This window comes from Pinus tabuliformis, chromosome 2_2 (assembly GCF_031772625.1).
Source record: "Pinus tabuliformis cultivar Carrire ecotype Pingquan chromosome 2_2, CPIR1, whole genome shotgun sequence".
Taxonomy (NCBI): Eukaryota; Viridiplantae; Streptophyta; class Pinopsida; order Pinales; family Pinaceae; genus Pinus; species Pinus tabuliformis.
The window spans coordinates 594093628-594111290 of NC_142300.1; positions in this window are offsets into that span (position 1 = coordinate 594093628).

Sequence of the window (17663 nt, forward strand, 5' to 3'; positions counted from 1 at the left end):
GTTGCTGGGGGGCAAGTACTCGAAATGGATCGTTATCCTTCAAGAGTTCGATTTGGAGTTTACTATTGCCAAGTCCAAGAAATCCCTTGTCTTTGCTGAATTGATTTGTTCGTTATTGTCTGCTACTGCTCCCTCTCGGATAGAGGATCGCATTCCGGACAATACCCTTTTCTTGATCAGTACCATCAATCCATGGTACAGTGACATTATTGTCTACCTCCAGACATCTTCCTTCCGTCCTTATTTGTCTAAGGATGCTCGGCAACGTATTCGTCACTATTCTTAGCCTTATCGTATTGTTGGGGACATCTTGTACCGTCTTGGCGTTGATTTGGTTCTCCGTCATTGTTTGATGTTCGAGGAAGCTAAACGAGTCTTGAATGACTGCCACTCTGGCGCCTATGGTGGTCATATGTCTGGTTATGCCACTGCCCAAAAAATCCTCCGTGCTGGTTACTTTTGGCCCTCTATTTTTAAGGATTGCATTCTCGCTATCCGTTCCTACCACGCGTGCCAAATTTACCAACGGAAAATGCGTGACCCTTTGCATCCTGTCATTACTGTTGGCCCTTTTGCTAAATGGGGCATAGATTTTATGACCTGTAACCCTCGCTCGGCCGGGGGGCATGGGTATATTATCATTGCCGTCAATTATTTTACAAAATGGGCCGAAGCGATGCCTACATTGTCCAATGACAGTAAGACAGCTGCACAATTCCTATTCAATCATGTGATTACTCGATTTGGAGTCCCTCAGGCTATTGTCACTGATCACAGTTCTCATTTCCGTGGTCATATGATGATTGAGTTAACGACCCAGTTAGGCTTGCGTCATGATAGTTCAACGCCTTATTACCCTCAGGCCAATGGCCAAGTCAAAGCCGTCAACAAGGTGTTGGTTACGATGCTTCAGCGTACCATTGGAATGCACAAGTCTAATTGGCATTTGATGTTGTTTTCCGCCTTATGGGCCTACCGTACCTTAGTGAAGGATGCCACCGGATTCACACTGTTTCAACTCATTTATGGTCTGGAGGCTACCCTTCCGATTGAATGCAAAATACCTTCTCTCAAGTTAGCTGTCGAATTACTCCTGAATACTACTCCTGTAGAAGAACATCTTCTTTACCTAGAGTGGCTAGATGAGACCTGTCGACTTGCTTCTTTAGTCATCGAAGCACAAAAGAAGAGAGTGAAAACTCACTTCGATCAGACTGTTACTCCTCGTTCTTTCATTGAGGGAGATTTAGTCCTACTGTACGATCAAGCGAATGATAAGCTGGGGGCAGGAAAATTCGAACCTATGTGGCATGGGCCTTATATTGTGAAACGCATTTTGCAGAAAGGGGCCTATGAGCTAATTGACTATGAAGGAAACCCTTTGGATAAGCCCCGGAATGGGCTTTATCTTAAAAAATATTATGCATGAGTTTTTCATGCATCTGCTGTGTACATAAGTGTGTTTTTAGTGTGTGCATGTTTGGCTTGGTGTGTAGGCGTTATTGTTGCTTATTGTGTCTTTTTACTTCTTGTGCAGATGTCTGTTGCACCTTATATCAGTTTCGCTGATGGTGCCTGTCGCAGTACACAGAATCTTTCCTCCGCGGCATGGGTGATCTACGATCCTCACGGTGAGTTAGTAGACCTTCAAGGTGTTTTTCTGGGGTGTCCCACGAACAATGTCGCTAAATATAGCATCGTCATTGAATTATTGACTGAGGTTGTTAGCCTCAATATTCGTGCATTGATTGCGAATCTGGACTCTCAACTTGTTCTTCAACATAACGGGTGTTATTCCATTAGAAACCCTCAAATTTTAAGATTGTATTTGCGTGTTTGCTTACTGGAAAGAAATTTTGATTACATTATGTGTTAACACATTCCTAGAAGGCTAAATACGTTAACTGATGCATTGGCAAATCATGTATTGGACAGACATTTACGCAATTTATAAAAAACATTATATGCAAGTATTCATACGCAATAATAAAACATAGTTGTATATCGTGTGGCGCACTGAGGCACTCAAAAAATAATATATATGTCTAAAAAATAATGTATATGTTCAGGTTACAATCCGAGACATGTCTCTCAAAACACCAGAAAAGGAAACCTAGGCGACTACTGTGGTGGGTGCTACTCTCTATAGCAGACCACTGCCCGAACTACTCGTCTGAGCAGTCTATGAATCTTGTTCGACACACCCACAGTGTGTCGTTGGTACTGTCGCAGGATCTCCTCGAACCCTCTGTAGTCAGGGATCCCCTCAGTCAAGCCCTCCAAGTTCCGGGCTATCTCCTCCTCCGCGTCACCACCTGGAGGTGGCAGGGCAAGCTCTTTGTTCTCCCTCCAAGCCGTAGGAGTGAGACCCACTGGTCTCTCAGGTCCGACATCTGCAAAATTGAACATAATTATTAGGGCATATACGTTTAAAATCCAAAAACAATAAAAAACTAAAATATAAAAGTTTGGCGGTCAATCCAAGTATGTTACCTCTCTCGTCCCACTGCTCTCCGGGCGGAAGCAGCATGTTTAGATCTCCCCTAAAATCCGTACTTGTGTAGGGCCAATCCTCAACCACTACCTGCTGACGATGTAGCCACTCCATGAAGTTAGGACCCCATGATACTTGCTGGCCGCTGCCTCCTCACGGCATCACATGGGCCCACCTAGTGATTCGGGTCTCCTGTGGTCCGGGCCACCCTACTTGCATGTCCTGTAACTTAAGTATGGGTACCTGCTCCAACATGAGCGGTACCAGAATCGACCCGTACCTGAACTGCTTCGTCTCGCCTCGTTGGCATTTAGTCAGCTGCCTCTTCATATTCATAGACACTGCCTCTGCCAGTCGAACATGGTAGGATTGAGGCAATCTAAAGCCAACCGCAGTTGTGTTTTAGTTGCCTCATGTTGAGCCTGAGAACCAGCTGCTCTCATGATTGTGAACAACAATACACACAATGACAAATCGTTCACTGTTGGAATCTGTAACTTCCCGCTAGTGGGTGATTTTCGTGCCCCTGGGCACGCTCATGCAATCAGCATGTCTAAGGACTCTCCAATGATCCGCACACCACCCATGCGGGGTCTCTCTCCTCGTCGTGATAAACCAGTAAGAAAATATATGTCTGTGGAGTCAAACTCAACCTCCTGCCCTCGGATGATGAATTTACCCTCTGTTGGGTTCCATGATCGAATTAAGAACTCTAGGAGGTCTAATTGCGCTCTTAATAGCGACGTGAGGAAGAATTTGAGCAGTCCATAGTTCTGGAGGACCTGCAAGCATTGAGGATCAGTTGCCCCCATCTCGTCATCTGCATCATGTGTGTGTTCTTGCCATGAAAATGCCATTTTGCACCCTGCACATACAAACATTCTCCTATTAGAAATTGTTTGATCCATTTTTATATGCCACAATGGTGTAAAAATATTTTTTTTGTGTTTTTTGCACTCGTCGCAGCTATTTCTAAAATAGCTGCGATGGTCTGATTTGAGTAGTTTACAATTTCTTGGATCGTCACAGCAATACATCACACTCCTGCAACAATGCCGATTTTGGCCCATTTGGAATTCGCGGTCGTCGCAACCCTGAGGGGAACATCTGCGATGACCAAGGCGAATTTTTGAAACAAAAATTCTTCCCAAACTCAGCCAAAACATATGAAATTACAGTTAAAAGCACTCAAAACACGAAGGCAAAGGCAGGATACTTACTTGGAGAAGGTTTGGAACAAAATGAACCACCACAACTTCAGAAATCCACCACTCAAATTTGCAAGGTACGCGTTGTTTAGAGTTTTACCACGGTTAAAAACTAAAACAAGGTGAATTATGTTTTTACCATATGCCTTATATAGTTTTTTTTTGAAATTTAGGGCTTTAACTATAGTTTTTTGGGTTTTTACTATAGTTTTTAGGGTTTTGGTTATGGTTTTAGGGTTTTTGACTTAGGTTTTCTAACATTAATCATGTATCCTTGTAGAATGGGTCTTATGCTTGGGTTTCTCTGTGCAGGAACAGGTGTGTCGGATGCGGGTACTGATCGATACATGCTTGGTAAATACCGTGAAAATTTCTCACGAGTCCTCTTTAAGCTCTTTTTTGACTCATAAAAGATGAAAAGATTGCCGAGTATTTTTCCCTTTTTGACTCGTTAAAGAGAATAAAAATGGAGGTCTGCTTTCAGCTCTTTTCCGACCGTTTAAAACGAAAATATGGCCGAGCCCTTGTCGTTTCGAGCTTGTTCTTGGTTACGAAACGTCGTGTCTCCAGTAATTTTTCTACTTTTTTGGACTGAAAACACTATTTACGAAAAGTACTCCTTGATCGAAATGGTCAAGCGGTTCTCTCGAGTATCGTTTTCTACCTTTTTGGGCTTGAGAGACACAAACTTACGAAAAGGGCCCCCCTGGAGTTTTCTTTTCCGTGTCTTTTTCAAACTCTCTAAACATGAAAAAGACTCTGAGTTTTACCTATGTCGGACTCGTTAAACCTTGACGGCATTGGACTCGTCACCATGATGAGACCCGAGCTTCTCTTCCCTAGGGCTCGTTAAAATTTCACTAGGTTGGATTCGTCCAAAGGACTAACTTATATCGCAAGCATATGCTATTCCCTTCAAGCTTGTTTTTCAAAAATAATTGGGGTACTCGCCAGTGATGGTGTGGGAAAATTTGGAAATATTCCATTGGTTACCTACGACAGCTAGTCACTCTTGAACATCGACACTTTTGCTTGGGATATCTTCACATCGTCATTGGCCTTCCAGGGTTTGGGTTTGTCATTTTGCCTCATTCCATTTGATCCTTGTTGTCTCCGCCAAACCTTCGATCCCTTGGTACCAAAATGCTGCCACATTCTAGAGTCGTGTCGCCGATATGTTCAAGAGTTTAATCCTTCTGCAGTTTGCACCCTTACCTCCTCCTTTGACTCTCTGTTTCATCCATCTTCATCTTGTTCCTTGTCTCATGTCGTTGATGTGGGAAACATTATGGCCCTCCTGTGACGAGTTGCTTCCTATCGACATCAACTCATTATCCAGGAAGTTGATCTAGAGATTCCTTTCGGGTACCTTGGAGCTTGCATGCCTCAATGGCAAGTTCTTCGCACTCGACGACAAGCTTGCATTATTGGTCTTCGATCGAGTGATTCCACAAGTGTTCGACTCCAGATCATTCTTCGCACTTTGTGGATTGTACTGCTAGTACCTTGAGAACCATTGACATTACTGGCGGTCTCTCTCGTGCTTGTTAACGGTTTACATCATTGGCCAGTAATCAAGCGATTTTCTAGTATGCTCAACTTCAGCACATCTATTCGCATATTAGTAATTGTAGGAATTCACAGGGTAAGTTCCTCAGAAAGAACACCAAAAGGACACCGCTCACAACCAGATCTCAAATCAATACACCAGTATTTTTGACGTGGTTAAAACCCTCAAAGAGGGAAACAGTCCACGGCCTGAGCCAACGTGGCCACTTCAGGCAATTTATTAATCAAAGAATGAAAATTTACATAAGCTTTCTCTCATAGACGGATTACCCGAACAATGACCCTCCATGCGCTTTAAATAGAACTCATGGACCAATCGGGTGTCAAGCCACGGATCAAGTACCGGTAATACCGAGGAGAGAGTGAATCGTCGGATCACTACATATCGTGACCGTCGGATTGTAAGTTACAAAATGTACAACGGTAAAGAAACACACTTTACCTAACTCTATACTAGACCAAGTTGAACTTAACTATTTCCTATGTGTCGGAATATCCTAACATCCCCCCTTAAGAACAACTTGGGATAGGATTGAAGGATTTACAAATATGACACAATAGGAGAAGGAAGGAGGCACTAGAGCCTATCCCCCCTTAGTGACAACTTCCTGAACTCCAAGCTTATATCGAAGTTTAGTGAACTTCGCCTCTGTGAGAGCCTTTGTGAAGATGTCTGCAACCTGATCATCAATTGAACAATATTGCACTTCAAGAACATGGTCATGAATGAGCTTTCTGATGAAGTGCATGTGTAGTTCAATGTGTTTGCTGCGCTGATGTTGGACTGGATCTTTGCATAGCTGAATGGCACTTTGATTATCACACCAAAGTGTGGTTGGATGCTGCTGCTCAAAGCCAAACTCTGATAGGATCTGACGAAGCCACAAGGCTTCCTTACTAGCTTCCACGGCACCACGATACTCTGCTTCTGCTGACGAAAGAGAAATGGCAGCCTGTTTCTTACAAGCCCATGTAATAGGTCTTGAACCAAGAGTGAAGACATAACCGGCAGTAGACTTCCGATCATCAGGGTCACCAGCCCAATCAGAATCAGTGAAACCAACTAATAGAGGAGCTGCTTTGGCACTGTAATGAATCCCAAACTGTACTGTACCTCGAACATAACGAAGTATTCTTTTAGCTGCTTTCCAATGACTTTCATGGGGGTTTTGCATAAAACGAGCAACAAGGCCAACAGCAAAGGAAAGGTCAGGACGAGTATGGGTTAAATACAAGAGTTTTCCTACAAGTTGACGGTATAAGGTAGCATCAACTTTAGGAGAAGTACAAGAGACTGAAAGTTTGACTCCAGACTGAAAGGGAGAAGGGGCTGGCTTACAGTCTTCCATGTGAAAATGACGAAGAATATCACAAGCATACTTGGACTGGGAAAGGGAAATACCCTCCTTGGATTGCAAGACTTGAAGACCGAGAAAATAGTGTAAGTGTCCTAAGTCTGTCATTTCAAATTTCTTTTTAAGGCTGGACTTCACATGGTTTATAAGGTTGGGATCACTACCAGTAAGAATAAGATCATCAACATAAAGAACAAGGATGATAAGAGAGTTGCCCACTTTCTTGGTGTAGACAGTATTGTCAGAATAACACCTAGAAAAGCCAGATTCTAAAAGAAAGCTATCCATTTTGGCATACCAAGCTCGAGGAGCTTGCTTGAGACCATAAAGAGATTTCTTAAGTCGACATACAAGGCTGGAGTCTGTTTGGATGAAGCCAATGGGTTGTTCATATAGATTTCTTCATGCAAGTCCCCATGCAAGAAGGCAGATTTAACATCCATCTGATGGACTTCCCATTTTAAAGAGGCAGCAAGGGAAAGAACAAGGCGGATAGAGTTCATTTTGGCAACAGGGGAGAAGGTTTCAGTGTAGTCAATGCCTTCAACCTGTGAAAAGCCCTTAGCAACAAGACGAGCTTTATGTTTATCAACTTTCCCATCTGGTCCATACTTGGTTCTGTAAACCCATTTACATCTAACAAGTTTGCGTCCCTTTGGTAGAGGAACAAGATCCCATGTATCATTTGCCAACAATGAATGATATTCTTCATTCATAGCTGCTTCCCAATGTGGATGGCCTGAAGCTTCTGCAAAAGTGTCAGGATCATGATTTACTGGAGCTTGAGCCAGTAAAGAAGAGGCTCTTTCAAACTGAGAACGTGTACGTCGCTGATCTGTAGGATCACCGGCAAGATCACCTGCTGCATCCCGAGTAGCACGGACCCATCTTGGAAGTTGAGGAGCTGAAGGAGGATCCTGAGAAGGTGGGGGAGGATTGTCATCCTCACTTTCATCATCTGAAGAAGAAATGTTTTCAAAAGTAGAAGAGATAGGAAGAGGTGGCACATCCGCCGGACTAGGCTCGCAGGCCGATTTATTTTCATCAAATTTTACATCTCTTCTAATGATAACATTTTTGGACTTAAATGGAATAAGTCTATAACCTTTTACATCTTCAGAATATCCAACAAAAGTACATTTCTCACTCTTAGGTTCTAAAGCTTTATGCTTTTCATCTGGAATATGGGCCCATGCTTCACTTCCAAAAACACGAAAGTGACTTACATCTGGTTTAATGGAACTCCAAGCTTCTTCTGGAGTGATATTCTTTAGAACCTTAGTAGGAGTGCGATTTATTATATAATTTGCACAATTAATTGCTTCGGCCCAAAAACTAAGACTGAGTCCTTTAGATTGCAGCATACAATTAGCCATTTCCTTTAAGGTGCGATTTTTCCTTTCAGCTACACCATTTTGTTGTGGAGTGTATGGAACAGTATGTTGCATTTGAATTCCATTTTCGGTGCAAAAGTTGATGAATGTGTTTTTAACATATTCTCCACCATTATCAGTTCTTAGCTTAAGAATTTGATGTCCAGATTGTTTTTCAACAAAGGCTTTGAAGGCCAAAAATGTGTTAAATACTTCGCTCTTGAGTTTTAAGAAGTATACCCAAGTGCGTCTGGAGAAATCATCAATGAAAGTTAAGAAATACCTGCAGCCAGAGAATGAAGCAACAGGAAGTGGACCACATAAATCACTGTGCACAAGCTGTAAAGGGGCTGAGGCGTGCCAAGAGGCACGTTTTTCAAAACTGTCCCCATGATGTTTTCCGAGTACACATCCGGAACAAACACCATCTCTGCAAGATACCATAGGAAGACCTGTCACCATATTTTCTTTACATAGATGCTGAAGGGAGCGATAGTTTAAGTGACCAAATCGCTCATGCCAAAGTTTTCTCACTTCATCATTATGAGCAACAAATACTGAGGGAAGATTTGATGACCCAAAGTTGTGAAACTTATACAACCTTGTGGAATCATCAGCAATACCAGTAGCTAGAATCTGTTTAGGATCTCTTAGATCCTTGATTACAACATCATGAGGTGAAAATTCAACAATTTTACCTTCACCTGAATGAGTTATCTGATATACAGATAGAAGGTTGCAGGATAAGGTTGGAACACATAATACATCATTAAACTGACCATTGTCTAGATGAACAGTTCCAGTCCCTACAACATTAAGAGATCTATCATCACCAACATATATATTTTTGGTGTTACAATCATTTAAAGAAGAAAACATGGCTTTGTTTTTGGCCATGTGATAAGAGGCTCCAGAATCAATGAGCCACTCATGAGAATGAGAAGAAGAAGATACATTTAATTCATAACCAGACTGAGATGATTGACAACGACATGCAGAAAGTGCCATTCCTGAAGATGAAGTTGAAGTTGAAGTTGAAGAATGCTCCACATGGATGTTCTGTTTCTTCATTGCGGCTTCCAAGGCTTCCATTTTCTTAAAGCATTTAGATTCTAAGTGGCCATCTCGATTACAAAAGTTACAATGTCTATCAGTCTTTTTCCATTTGTTTTTATTGGTCTTATCATTTTGCTGAAATGATCTTTCATTTTGAGGCTGAGTTTGCTTAGGACCCTTGTTTGGTTTAGGACCATTCTTTTTAGGATATGACTTCTTAGGATTCTTTGAATTTGGTTGCTGCTGGGCGGCTAACGCTTTCTTGGAATAGTTTCCAAGATTAAGAAGACCAAGGTGTAAGAGTTTTTCTTGTTCTCTTATTAAAGAATCACAAAAAGAGTCAAAGGAAGGGGCCTTGTAGTCTTTTCCTTGACAAATGAAAGCTTCCCTTGTAGAATGGAAGGTGGAAACAAATACAGAGTAGGCTGGTCCCAACTTAGTAAGGATGGAATAATTAAGGTTACTATCTTCTTTCTTAACCTTAACACCTTCCAAGAGATATCTAAGGGTCTTGAATTTGGACAAGAAATCTTCAATGCAAGAAAAATTATTAGGATCCAATGTAAGCAACTCATTTTCAAGTTGATGGGCTCTAATTTCATTTTTAATCCCAAAAACTTTACTGATTTGTTCCAATGCTTCATGAGGAGTATCAAGTTCTGCAATATGGAATCTAAGATCAGGAGAAATAGACATCCCTATCAAACCACGTGCTTGATCTTGTCTATTTCCCATTTTGCAGCCTTGTCTTCATCTTTTGGTTTCGTCTCTTGGCCTGTGGCTATTCTGTAGAGACCTTTACTTCTAAGTAAATCTTCCATGTAGGATATCCATTGGAAGTAGTTAGTGCTGTCAAGAATGACTTGGCATGGACTTTCCATTTTTTAAAAAAAATTGAAGCTGAAGATGCTGAAAGTAAGTGTTCCAATGGATAGATCTCGAAAAATTAGGTTGTTTTAAAAAAAAACGGCTCTGAAAAAGGCTTCCGGATGAAGAAGTTATGGCTTTTTGAAAAAAAATTGTTGAAGTTGCCGGCAAAGTGCGCGAATGTGCGGGAATGAAAAAAACGCCCCCACAAAATGGAGATTTGAACCCAAGACCTCTACTCTCTTAAAATAGCTTTGAACCAATTGAGCTATACAAAAAATTTGAGAGAGAGAGAGAGAGAGGGGGGGGGGCCTTGGGTTGCGTGCTTGCCTTGAGAAAGCTCTTTTTTCCTACAAAACAAAAACACAAAACCCAACACGAATATGCAAAGAAAAACGAACCTTACGGCTCGAAGTTAGCTTTAGCCGGAAACTAAATATTTTTCTCAATGTTTCTGATTTTCCAAGATCACACTAAGGTGCAGGGAAAAGAGCATACGCATGAGAAAAAAAACTTCCTTTATGTTTCTGATTTGCCCAGATCGCACAGAGTCGCAGGGCAAAGAGCATACGCAGAAATGAAAGGTATAGATCCGGTAATAAAAAAAAGCTAAATAAACAGAAACCGAAATAACCAGAGAGAAAATAACAGTAAACTGCAGATAAACACTGTATACCTCCAGATCTTAAAAATGACGCAGATAGGGCTACCGGAAACCTTTTCGCGTGAAACGAAAGGGGTTCCTCACTGGAACAGATGCTCCGAACACAAAAAAGCAGTCCTCTCGGCCCGAAAGCAGTCAGAAACAGTAGATCTAGGAAACGACAACCGCATGCAGTTCTACCGGCTTCAGATTTGGATCACCAACGGACGCGGCCCTCAAATAGCTCCGATACCATGTAGGAATTCACAGGGTAAGTTCCTCAGAAAGAACACCAAAAGGACACCGCTCACAACCAGATCTCAAATCAATACACCCGTATTTTTGACGTGGTTAAAACCCTCAAAGAGGGAAACAGTCCACGGCCTGAGCCAACGTGGCCACTTCAGGCAATTTATTAATCAAAGAATGAAAATTTACATAAGCTTTCTCTCATAGACGGATTACCCGAACAATGACCCTCCATGCGCTTTAAATAGAACTCATGGACCAATCGGGTGTCAAGCCACGGATCAAGTGCCGGTAATACTGAGGAGAGAGTGAACCGTCGGATCACTACATATCGTGACCGTCGGATTGTAAGTTACAAAATGTACAACGGTAAAGAAACACACTTTACCTAACTCTATACCTAACTCTATACTAGACCAAGTTGAACTTAACTATTTCCTATGTGTCGGAATATCCTAACATCCCCCCTTAAGAACAACTTGGGATAGGATTGAAGGATTTACAAATATGACGCAATAGGAGAAGGAAGGAGGCACTAGAGCCTATCCCCCCCTTAGTGACAACTTCCTGAACTCCAAGCATATATCGAAGTTTAGTGAACTTCGCCTCTGTGAGAGCCTTTGTGAAGATGTCTGCAACCTGATCATTAGTTGAACAATATTGCACTTCAAGAACATGGTCATCAGTTGGGATACAAGACCCCAGACTAAGATTACATAAGTTCAGGTTGCGTGGATTGGTTCGTGATTGCATACATGACTTTTTGATTGATGGCTGCGACCATACCCCTATTTTTATATGGTCTTATCGACTGGATCGCTGCGTCCATACCACAAACCAATTCTATCTGTCTTTTGGATGGCTATGCCCATGCCTAGACTACATGTATTTCTTTCACTGTCAGAAATCTCAATTGTACTTGCGTCTGTAGGTTCTTGTAGGTTTTAACCTCATACAGAAATTACCTGTATACGAATTCTAAAACACAGAAAATAAACAATGTAAGAGCATAACACATAAAACACATATACACAGAGATTTTCCCCTGAATCCCAAAACCGGGACTACCAACTTGATTTTCCATTATGTTCCTTTCAGTGTTACAATACATATTTATACATGCCGAAGCATCTAATACCATGGACCGAAAACCATCGTGTCCAATACCATGGACCGAAAAACCATCGTGCCCAAAAAACGTGCGAAAGTCATGCACAAAACCATAGGTGGGTCTGCCCAACCTAACATAGGGTCCAAAACCAAAATTTTCCTTGGCACTGCCCCGGACCCCATAAAGTGGGTTACGGGTGCCCTTCAAACCCCCTGTTAACTACGTGGAAAGAATATAACACAACCCAACATTCTCCCACTTGTTTTCTTTCCACAGGGGGCCACAAGAGAGCTTAATCATTTTCCTAGCCCTAAAATGCCCATTGTCTCTCTACACCAAGAGAACTTCTCAGAGCTCACAAATTTTGTCAATGCATCTGTAGTATTCTTCAAAGTGTCCACCTTTACCAGCAACACCTTTTTGTCTTCTATTATATCCCTCACAAAGTGATACTGAACATTAATGTGCTTTGTCTTTGAATGATATGTAGGGTTCTTTGCCAAGAAAATTGCACTTTAGCTGTCACAGTCTATCCTTATAGCTTCCTGTACTAACCCCATACTTGAACACAATCTCTGCAACCAAACTGCTTCCTTGCTTGCATGAGTGGCAGCCATGTATTCTGCCTCTGTAGTTGACAGTGCCACTATAGATTGTTTCTTACTCATCCAACTAACTACACCTCCAAATAGGTTAAACACATACCCACTTGTGGATCTTCTCTGATCCAGATCTCCAGCCTAGTCTGCATCAACAAAGCCACAAATATCCAACACTCTGTCCAATCCTGGTCTTCCTTGGTAGCACAGACCATAATCACTAGTGCCATGCAAATACCTGAAAACCCGCTTCACCATTGTCCAATGCTCCTTTCTTGGTTTTGACATAAACCTGCTCAATACTCCCACTGCATGTGCAATGTCTGGTCTAGTACAGACCATTGCATACATCAGGCTACCGACTGCACTTGCATATGGAACACGAGACATGTCCTCTTCCTCTTCTTGTGTCTTGGGACATTGTTCAACAGATAACCTCACACCTACAGGAATAGGAACCTTCACCGGTTTACTATCCCACACATTAAACCACTGCAGTATTGTCTCGACATACTTCCTTTGGTTTAACTAGAGCTTCCTCTTTGCCTGATCTCTTTTAATTTCCATGCCCAAAATATAGTTTGCAGCACCAAGATCTTTCATGTCGAATTTGGAGGACAATTGGGTCTTCAAATCCTGGATAATTTTTTTGTCATTTCTAACCAGCAACATATCATCCACATACAAGACCAGATAAATAACACGGTCATCAATTAATTTAAAATACACACAGTGATTTGCTTTGCTTCTGGTGAAGCCAAGTCCCCGTATAAATGTATCAAATTTCTGATACCACATCTTTGGTGACTGTTTTAACCCATACAGAGACTTTTTTAACTTGCATACCAGTTCTTTCTTACCCTTCACCGCAAAGGCTTCAGGTTGCTTCATGTAGATTTCCTCTTCCAGATCCCCGTGAAGAAATGTTGTCTTTACATCCATCTGTTCTACTTCAAAATCAAAAGCAACAACAACAAATAAAAGTAATCTAATAGAAGTTACCTTAGCAATAGGAGAAAAAATATCGCCAAAATCAATTCCTGGCACCTGGGAATAACCTTTTGCTACCAACCGAGCTTTGTATTTCTCCACTTTTCCTTCTGCATTTGTCTTCTTTTTGAACACCCATTTATTGCCAATGGGTTTCCTTCTAGCAGGCAACTCCACCAGATCCCAAGCCTCATTTTTGTGCAAAGATGCCATTTCATCAACCATGGCCTCTTTCCAGAGTTTTCCATCCTCTGAATCCACTGCTTCCTTCATAGTTCTGGGATCATCATCAGTAACAGACAAAGCAAAATTTGAACAAAAAGCAAATGGACTATATCTTTCTGGCTGCCTTCTTTCTTGAACTGATCTTCTTACAGCCGGAGTTTGTGGCTTTTCATCTTCTGATTCCTCCCCTGTTGTAGAGTCTGATTCTTCCTCCTTTAGCTCAAACTCTATCTTCTCGGGTTCTTTTAGTTGGACTTCATGTTTAATAACATCTTTCACCTCTCTGAACACCACATCTCGATTGTACACAACCTTCTTTGTTACTGGGTTCCAAATCTCATAACCCTTTAAACCATCCTTATACCTAATAAAGATGCACTTTTCATATTTACTATCCAACTTGGTTCTTTTTTCCTTTAGAGCATGTACATATGCATCACATCCAAATACCCTTCGATGTGAAAGAGAGGGTTTCTTACCAGTCCATACCTCTTGTGGAGTCCTATCCTCCAACGCCGATGAAGGTGAACTATTGACCAGGTAACATGCAGTATCCACCGCCTCTACCCAGAATTCCTATCTTAACCCTGCACCACTGAGCATGCTTCTTGCCCTTTTCATCAACGTCTTGTTCATTCTTTCTGCAACTCCATTTTGCTGAGGTGTATATGGAGTAGTCTTCTGTCGTGATATACCACACTTCTTACAGAATTCTTCAAATTCCTTACTGCAAAACTCTCCACCATTATTTGTCCTCAGCACCTTTTTCTTCTTCTCTGTCTGGTTTTCCACCAGAGCCTTAAATTCTTTAAACCTGTCAAAGACTTAAGATTTCTTTAAGGAAATATATCCATGTATTCTTTGAGAAGTCATCTATAAATGATACATAGTACACAAAGTTACCTAGTGATGGAACCTTCACAAGTCCAAACACATCACTATGCACAAGTCTTAATATCTGTTTCGCCCTCTTACCACTAGAGGGGAAACTCACACGATTCTGCTTCCCATATACACAATTTTCACAGAAATCAAAATCCAGAGAGTTATTACTCATACCTTCTACCATACCTTTACCATGAAGTATTTGAAAGCCCTTCTCTCCAATATGTCCAAGCCTTTGATGCCACAACATAGTCTTCTCTCCGGAGACCACTAAATTTTCGTCACCACTTTTAGGAACCATAGAACTATTGCACCCATCAATAACAGTGCTACCTTGCAGCTTGTACAGAGTTCCAATCCGAACTCCCCGCATCAATACTAGTGCTCCCCAAACCATCTTGCAGGTATCCTTCTCGAACACTATTTTTACACCTACATCATCCAGCTTGCTTATAGAAATCAGATTTCTGGCCAATGCAGGAATATGTAAAACAGCCGGAAGTGTTCTAACCCTTCCACCTTGCAATTTCAACTTTACTTTTCTGCGACCAATGATTATAGCCTTCCTGTCATCCCCCAAGAAGACATCACCACCATCATATTTATCATACTCGCAAAACCACTCTCTATGAGGAATGAAGTGAAAGGATGCACCTGAGTCAATCAACCATGCCTCATGATCTACATGTGTACTTGAAGAAGCCAAGTACACATCCCCACCTTCATCTGAGGTGGTTTTCGCCTTTGCAGAAGGAGCCTCATTAGATCCCTTTACTTTGTTAGGAACTTTAGATTTACAGTCCCTTTTAAAGCGGCCTTCCTTTCCGCATTTCCAGCACACCACCTTTACAGGTTTTCCTAGAGATTTAGATCTCCCTCTAGATTTAGATCTCCCACTCAATGACTTATTTTTGTTTCTGTTCTAGGACCGTCCTCGTACAGACAAGACATCACCATTCTGGCTCTCCATATTTTTTCATCTCATCTCCTCCGTCAACAAGGCTGAGACTATTTCATCAAACTGCAAGGTAGTTGCATTGCTACCAATTGCAATAACCAGACTATCCCACGAATCTGGTAAAGAACACAACAAACTGATGCACTTATCTTCATCTGAAATTTTAATATCAACAGATGCTAACTGACTTACCACAGTATTAAATGCGTTCGGATGCTCTGTCATCGAGTCTCCATCTTTCATTCTCAGTTATACAGCTTTTTCCGGAGGAACTGTTTATTCACCAGAGACTTAGATTGGTACAAAGTCCCTAACTTGTCCCACAAAGCCTTTGCTATAACTTCCCCTGATACATTCAGCAATACTGAATCTAAGACACACAATTGTATTGTGTTCTTTGCCTTCCGATCCAACTTCTTCCATTCTTCATCGAACACTCCTGTTGGTTTAGTACCCGGATCTACTGCGATCCACTGATCTTTATCCACCAACAGATCCTCCATCTTGAGTTTCCACAACTCAAAACTCTAACCATTAAATTTTTCGATCTCTATCTTTCCACTGCTCACCATCTTCTTTCACCACCAAAATCGATCTCGCAGATCTCCCACTAAACAGGGTCTACCACAGGCCCGAGCAAAACCCCTCAGCAACAAAAGCGTCCCCTTGAAGCCAAAATTGCTCTGATACCAAATGTAGGTTTTAACCCCGTACAAAAATTACTTGCATATGAATTCTAAAACACAGAAAATAAACAATGCGAGAGCAGAATACATAAAACACATATACACAGAGATTTTCCCCTGGATCCCAAAACCGGGACTACCAACTTGATTTTTCATTATGTTCCTTTCAGTGTTACAATACATATTTATACATGTCAAGGCATCCAATACCATGGACCGAAAACCATCGTGTCCAATACCATGGACCGAAAAACCATCGCGTCCAAAAAACATGTGTGAAAATCATGCACAAAACCATAGGTGGGTCTGCCCAACCTAACATAGGGTCCAAAACCAAAATTTTCCGGGGCACTGCCCCGGACCCCATAAAGTGGGGTTACGAGTGCCCTTCAAACCCCCTGTTAACTACGTGGAAAGAATATAACACAACCCAACAGTTCTCAGCGATGGTGTTCCAGTGCGGTTATGGTTTCATAAAGCATTTCACCCCTCCCACTCTCTCGACCTTCATGCTTTAGGGGGCATCTATTACACAGTAATTTGTCACTGGCTTCATATCCCCTGATCTCGGATAAAGTCAGTCCCTGAGCAACATCTTCTCTATGTCATACCTCAAATAAATGTGTCCACATCTTCCCAATCATTCAAGAAGAGTAACAAATGCTCTTTAATCCTGAAGATTGACCCTTTTTACCAATGTTTCAATATCTTCGCAAGTAAACCTCATTTTGCCTACGATGATTCCCTGTAATGAACTAGAACATCGCGACATCGTCGCAGGGGTACATCTGTTCCCTGTGACGGTCGGATTTTAGGGCTTGCCGCAAGTCCTCAAGATATTTCTTGCGATGATGGCTCTGTATACACTGTTGCCCCGCGACGCCATCTTCGAGTCCTAGTGTATGACTCGCAACGATCCAGATATGGCGAATTAGTTCAAACTAGTGTGGAAAAAGTCTGCAAAAAATCTCGATTTGAACCTAAAAACGTGATTTTTTTGTTATACTCCAAAAAGTCGGCCTCCCTTCCCAGGTCGCAGATAAAGAGCCTGCAAAGGTGAAAATGGTCTTATTTTTCGTTGTTTTCTCTCCCATTCGGCGATGTGGAAATACATAGGGGTTTGCCATTGCCTTAGAGGAGAATATTTGTGAGTTTTGAGGTGGAGATTTGGATATTTTTCCATTGCTCATCGTGGGAGATTCAAACTTCAAAGTGCCGAATTGCTGCTGCCCAGTGCTAGGTATGTATTTTAATTTCTCTCATAGTTTTTTTTACACATGATTTCTTAAATCTTTCTATACTTCTCTAAAATTCTATTAGTTTGTTTATGTCTTATTTTTGCCTAGAATCTAGATTCTAGATTGAAGCAAAACTTCAACTTTCAAAATTAAAATG